Below are 6309 nucleotides of genomic sequence, written 5' to 3'. Positions count from 1 at the left end.
CTACATATGGTCCATCCCACTTTGAGGTGAATTTTCCCCCAGACTTACGAGAAGTAATAATGAGCCTACATACTGGAAGGATTTGATCTACAAATTTAAAGCATCTTACATGAACTCTTTTGTTTAAAGAACAAGATAGATGGATTGGTAATATTTAATATTTTATTGATCCGCTAGACTCTTCTCATCAAAAGGTTCCAACTCTGCAACACGCAACTTAGCATTTTTTACTTCGATGAGCCCTTCTTAAATAACCACTCTCAAAAAATGTATTTGATGCTCAAGTGGTAGGACTACTTAAACTCTAAAAACAAATGAGTATGAAGTTTCTTATGTCGATGTGCGATAAGTTATCTTACACGCCCATAAAGCTTCATCCATTCATTCATACCAGTCTCGTTTGGATTTGGAGATGACTTTATAGGTTGCATAAAATTTTATTGAATTCTTCGGCTAGACTATTAGTGGTAGCATGGTACATATACAATTTTCTCTTCTTGGAATCAAATAAATCACAAATCTTGTTCATTGATCTTAAGTGGATTTACGCACCTAAGTGTCATACACTATGCTTATTTAGCCTTGTTTTGAGGATGTCTTGTGTGTAATGAGTTGATATTAATACAATTGAGAATATAAGTGGTAAGATAATTTTTTATAATGTTTAAAGTGTGTCCAAAACAAGTTAGGAAGTAAAACTACCACATAGAGTCTAGACGAGAAAACTAGTGTTACTAACTTGAGCTATTTTTGTTCTAGTGTATCTCGATGGATGCTATTGTGTTGTGGGACTTATTATGGTGTATGATATTGTAGGAGGCCATACAAAAGTTAATATTGATATCCAGGTGTCACAACCCAAACCAGGACCTAGTCGTGATGGGTATCTTAGGCCCACCATGAGTCAAAGACCACCCTCTTAGCCTAACATCCAGAACACAATAAAAGAATACAGTAAAACCCAACCAAATAGTAATAAGAAGGATAAATAATCAAATGTTAACTATATGAATCAAAAAAACATACAACCCACACTTGTCCACAAAAGACTCTAAGCAAGAATACCAAACTAGGTCGGAATATGCCCCCGACCATGACAAAAGAGAGTTCACAATTCCCAAAATTTGAAAAAAAAAAAACTAATGAAATAGCAGGGCATTCATAAAGATGGAGGCTCACCATTTCATAGCAACTCAATTGATGTACCCCACCACCTAATACTGCATAGAAGTAATAGAAAATCCCTCGGATCCTAAATCATGAAATGATGCAGTGTCCGAGGATGGTCAGTAGGGAGAGCACTAGCATGTAACTCAGGAAAGTGATAAAATACTACCATTTACCACAACGGTCAAAACCATATACACTAACATTCATATATACATATCTAGGATGTCAGGTTAGGTACTAGGGTCATGAACATAAGACTTAAAAATATTAACCTGAACTATGTAGCTTGCTCCGTCCTAAAGGCACCTACGGGCTATATGGGTTTAGCTCTCCATGCCGAAAGGGCCCCAGTTTATGTTAACCGCATAAACTAAGGAATCTAATAAAGGGCTAAAGACACCATGGTGATATCCATTCAAAAATATAATGTGTGCAAGATGCACACGGTCATATAGATCCCCACACCAACAAATATGGTTCCCAAAGTTAGTCCCCCTCGGGATTAGGCCTTCACGGTGAGCTACGTAACTCCCTTTATGACCAATTTAAAACCTTTTTGCACATTAACCCATCCACTAAACCAAGGAGTCTTATATTAAGGCATTTTTTGACATGATATCATCATACCAATTATGCTTGCAAGCTTATATAATTATACCAAACTAATCCATGAAACTGTTCGACTCCCAAGTTTCATTTTAAATCCAACCCATGGATACCAAGGGCCTTTAAAGTTCATTTTTATCCATTTATCTATTAATTCTATGCAATAATTTCAAAAGATAAGTCACGTTATGCAATTATCCATGTTCCAAACGAAATTTATAAGGTGGGTTGAGGTTAATGCCCTTACCAAGCCAAAAAGTCATAAGTTTTAGGAAACCCATGTTCCCCATTCCAATCCCCATAACCATGCACACATTTAATCCCAAAATCATCCATTAAAGCATGAAAAACATACTTAAAACATGGGAAAGGCAATCCAAGTAATCACCATTAAAATTCCTCAACCCAATTTCAAACCCATTAATTAAATCACATAAACATCAAATCAATTTCTGCCATAATGTAAAATACAATTTTAGAGATGAGAGACATGCCTAAAATATACAAGAATTGAAATAAAATTCAAAGTTTGGAGCCTAAATGTTGAAATCCTTGTGAAACCCTAATATCTCTTGCTTTGGGAGTTAAAGAGGAAAAGAGTGAGGTTTTGATCTTGATACCCAAGAAAAAGAGGTTACTTTTGTGTTTTTAAGTTGTGGTTAAGGTATAAAAGGAGAAAAAGACAAAAAATCCCAATTAAAATACACAAGAAAATACTGAGTACAATTATCACGACCAGGGTAACGACTCGTGAGGTCTGACCTCATTGTTGTGATGTCAACTCATGGTCGGGGCTGGATTCCTAGGAAATCTCATTGTTGTCATAATGGGTCACTCTGAATGACTCATTACTCCTCATAATGAGTCATACCTTGTACTCATTATAACAGGAACAAAACCTAGGAAAATGCACTTCTGTAGTAACGAGTCCTCATCATAACTCATTACCTAACATCATTACTCATTACCTGGACCATTACCACTGTCAATTTTGACATTATTTTAGAAACTTGGCTAATCAATTAATCAACTCTTGAAGGGTCTAAAGCTTAAAAACTTGGGGTTTCACACCGAAAGTAAAACAAGGTCTAACAATGATTGAAAAGCACCCATTAATTGAGCAACTCAAAGCTAAATAGATGGAGTAAACATAGATTTGAGGACTAGGGTGTGCCATGCCCTTGGACACAAAGCAAACTTTAAAATTCTAGTTCAATAAAGGTGTACCATGACCCTATCATGCCAATGCAAGAGAATGGCATGCCCATGGTTTCAAAATGGACACTTGATTCCTACTATAAATATGACACTTCTATCTTATTGTACAAACCTTGGACGGCCTTTATGGATTGAAATTCACTTGAGGAGGCTTATTTTAAGGTTCTAATTTTTTTTTAGTTTACTTTTGGTTTTTATATATGAATTTCTTAATTGTGATTCGTTGTAAATCCATGAGTGGCTTAACACCCTTTTCTAGGGTTGAGGTCAAGAAAATGAATACTTAAGTTTGTAATCGAGTTGGTTTATGTTTATTATCATGTTTGGTTTCTCATATCCTTATATTTACTATTCTATGGATTTGCGACCCTTAGATAATTCTATATTTCTATTGTAAGCCCGAAAGGAGGAATAATAGATTAGATATCCGATAAACAGTGAGGGATCAAAGTTAAGATTCACATTTAGGATAGGAATATACCTAAATTTCCCACTTGGTTCATATACGAGATTAAATATAAATTGCTTAACTTAGTTGGCACATCCCCTCTCAACATTGTAGTTGTGAGACTAAATTAGATAGACGATTAGAGGATGACCATTCCTAATTATGTTATCAACCCCATAAATCAACTATTGAGATAATTAACAAAACCAATGAGATTTTATGGATAAGTAGGATTAGTCGTATTTCCTTGACACTATATTTCTCCTAATTATTTCTCAAAAACTTTGTATTATCATATTGTTTATAGTTACTTTACATTTTCAAATCTCAAACTTTATTGGTTACTCTTGCACTTTTTTAATCTTTATAGTAATACTAAAATTAGATCGTTGCTGAGTACAAGTACCTGTAGGATTGATACTTGGCTTTAAAGGTCACTTTACTAGTTGGGTGACCATGTACACTTGCATTTACGCTAGGACGTAACAAATTTTTGGCACTGTTGCTAGGGACTTATTAATTGGCAACTATCTTACTTTTAGGTTTGTTATTTGGTTCCTTAAGTGCTAAAAACTTAATCTTAGCTTTGGAATTTCCAGGTATAGATTTGAAAAATAAGTAAGCTATCAAGGGAAAGGTATTTAGTTGACCCATATCCTGAAATTGAGGGATGCTTACATTAACTAAGGCGAGAAGCAATACTTCTTTATCGGATACCATAGATTGATTAAGAGAAAGTTATTCCTGCCCAATGGCTAAAGATCTATCGTCCGTAGGAAAATTCAAAAAGTGGCAAATCCACTTAAAACCAATGTTACCTCTGCTATCCATAGACCAAAACCTAGAGGTATATTTGAGCTCAAACAGAATATGGTGCTACTATTACCTAATAGTGGGCAATTCACAGGCCTATTACTTAAAGATCCTTAAGTTTATCTACAGAGCTTTGTGGAACTCAGTGATACTTTCATCCCCATTGGAGTCCCTACTAACTATATGAGGCCCACTCTCTTTATTTTCTCACTTTTAGGGGAAGCAAAGAAATTATTGAAGACAGAACCTTCAAATTCAATCACTACATGGGATGATTTGGCAAAGAAGCTTCTCATCTGATTCTTCTTATCTTTAAAAAATGCATAGTTGAGAAGTGATATTTTGAGTTTTAAGTAAATGGGGACAAAAACTTATATCATCATGGAATAGGTTCAAATCTCAACTCAGGGACTACCCGCATCATCAACAGACGAATGAGGTACTGGCCCATACTTCTGTTGAAGCTCTTGATCATAACACAAAACTTTTGTAGATTTAGCTGCAGGTGTTCAAGCTTTGGAGAAAACATATGATGAGCTATACACTTTACTGAACCACATTTCATAAGGCAATTCCAAATGGAAAGGTAATACGTACAGACGTGTAGTGAAAATCCTGCGGGATGATTAAAGTAGATAGTGTCATAGATTTGGCTGCTTAACTGTCAGCCTTGAAAAAACAAATGATGATATAGTTTAGAAAGTTAGGTGTGAACCAACCTCAGGCTCAGGTAAATTCAGTTCAGCAGACCCCATCTTGGTATGAGATTTGTGGAATTAGTTGTCACTCAGCAGATTGTGCAGCAAATTCAGACTTGTTAAATTTTGTGAGCAATGCATAAAAGAGAAATTATGGTAATTTCTACAACCATAAGTGTTAGAGTTATCCCAACTATTCACAGGGCATCAATCAGGTGCAAACTCAGTAATTTTAGCAGATACATACATGAAAACTAGTAATATTAAAAGACCTTGAAGAAGATCATAGAAAATCAAAAACAAATGGTTGCAGAGATTAAAAAACTACAACTTTCTCAGAAGAGCTTAGAGACACAGTTGGGGTAGCTATCTCAGAAAAAGAATGCCAGACCTTAAAGTGGTTTGCCAGGTGTCATAGAGAATCCAAAGTAGGTTATTGGCAATCACTTTAAGGAGTGTTAAAGTCTTGATTAACAGACCTCTAAAAGAAAATCAAGAGGTGTAGGTAGAGTTAGTCCTAAAGCAGGAAAAGGAGAAGTAAGTGGTAACTAAAGAGACTAAAAATTTAGGGAAGTTTGAGTACCTGCAAACTAAAAATGTTGAGCATGTACAAGAGATACCACCACCACCATGCCTCAAAAGCTCAAAAAGGCTAAGGAGGATGCATGTGTAAAGAAGCTCTTTGACATGTTTAGAGAACTTCACATTAATCTTTCATTGTTAGATGTTTTGTAGGGAATGGCTAAGTATGCTAAGTACTTGAAAGATGTGGTGACCAATAAGACAAAGCTTAATGACATTGAGTCGGTGTCACCTACAGAAGAGTGCAGCTCCGTTGTAATGAGGAAGATGCCAAAGAACTTGAAGGACCCATGGAGTTTTACCCTCCCCATATAAGTTGTTGATAATAATGTGGTCCATGTTTTGAGTGACTTAGGGGCAAGCATAAAGTTGATGCCTCTATTGATGTTTAATACTTTTGGTTTGGGTAACCCATGGCCATGCTTAGTGGTGCTCTTAATGGTAAATAAAACCAAAGTGCATTTCGAAAAAATCATTAAAGATGTGCTCATTAAGGTTGGTAAGTTTATTATTTTATTTGATTTGATTATTATTTATTATGATGCAGAAGATCGGGTAATAATCATATTGTGCCATCCATTCTTAGAGAAAAGAGGAGTACTGATTGATGTTAGATAGGACACTCTTAAAATGAAATTGGATGATGAAGAGGTGGTATTAAAGTATACAAACCACTTAATCCACCTTGAACTATAAGGAATTTTGGATGATCACATTAATAGAAGTGGATGAGTGTAAGGTGGTAGAGTGCAAACCACCGATCACCTATTCAAA

Source organism: Capsicum annuum, chromosome 1 (genome assembly GCF_002878395.1).
Source record: "Capsicum annuum cultivar UCD-10X-F1 chromosome 1, UCD10Xv1.1, whole genome shotgun sequence".
NCBI lineage: Eukaryota > Viridiplantae > Streptophyta > Magnoliopsida > Solanales > Solanaceae > Capsicum > Capsicum annuum.
The sequence above is the reverse complement of the archived record's forward strand: the minus strand, read 5'-3'. Positions refer to the sequence as shown.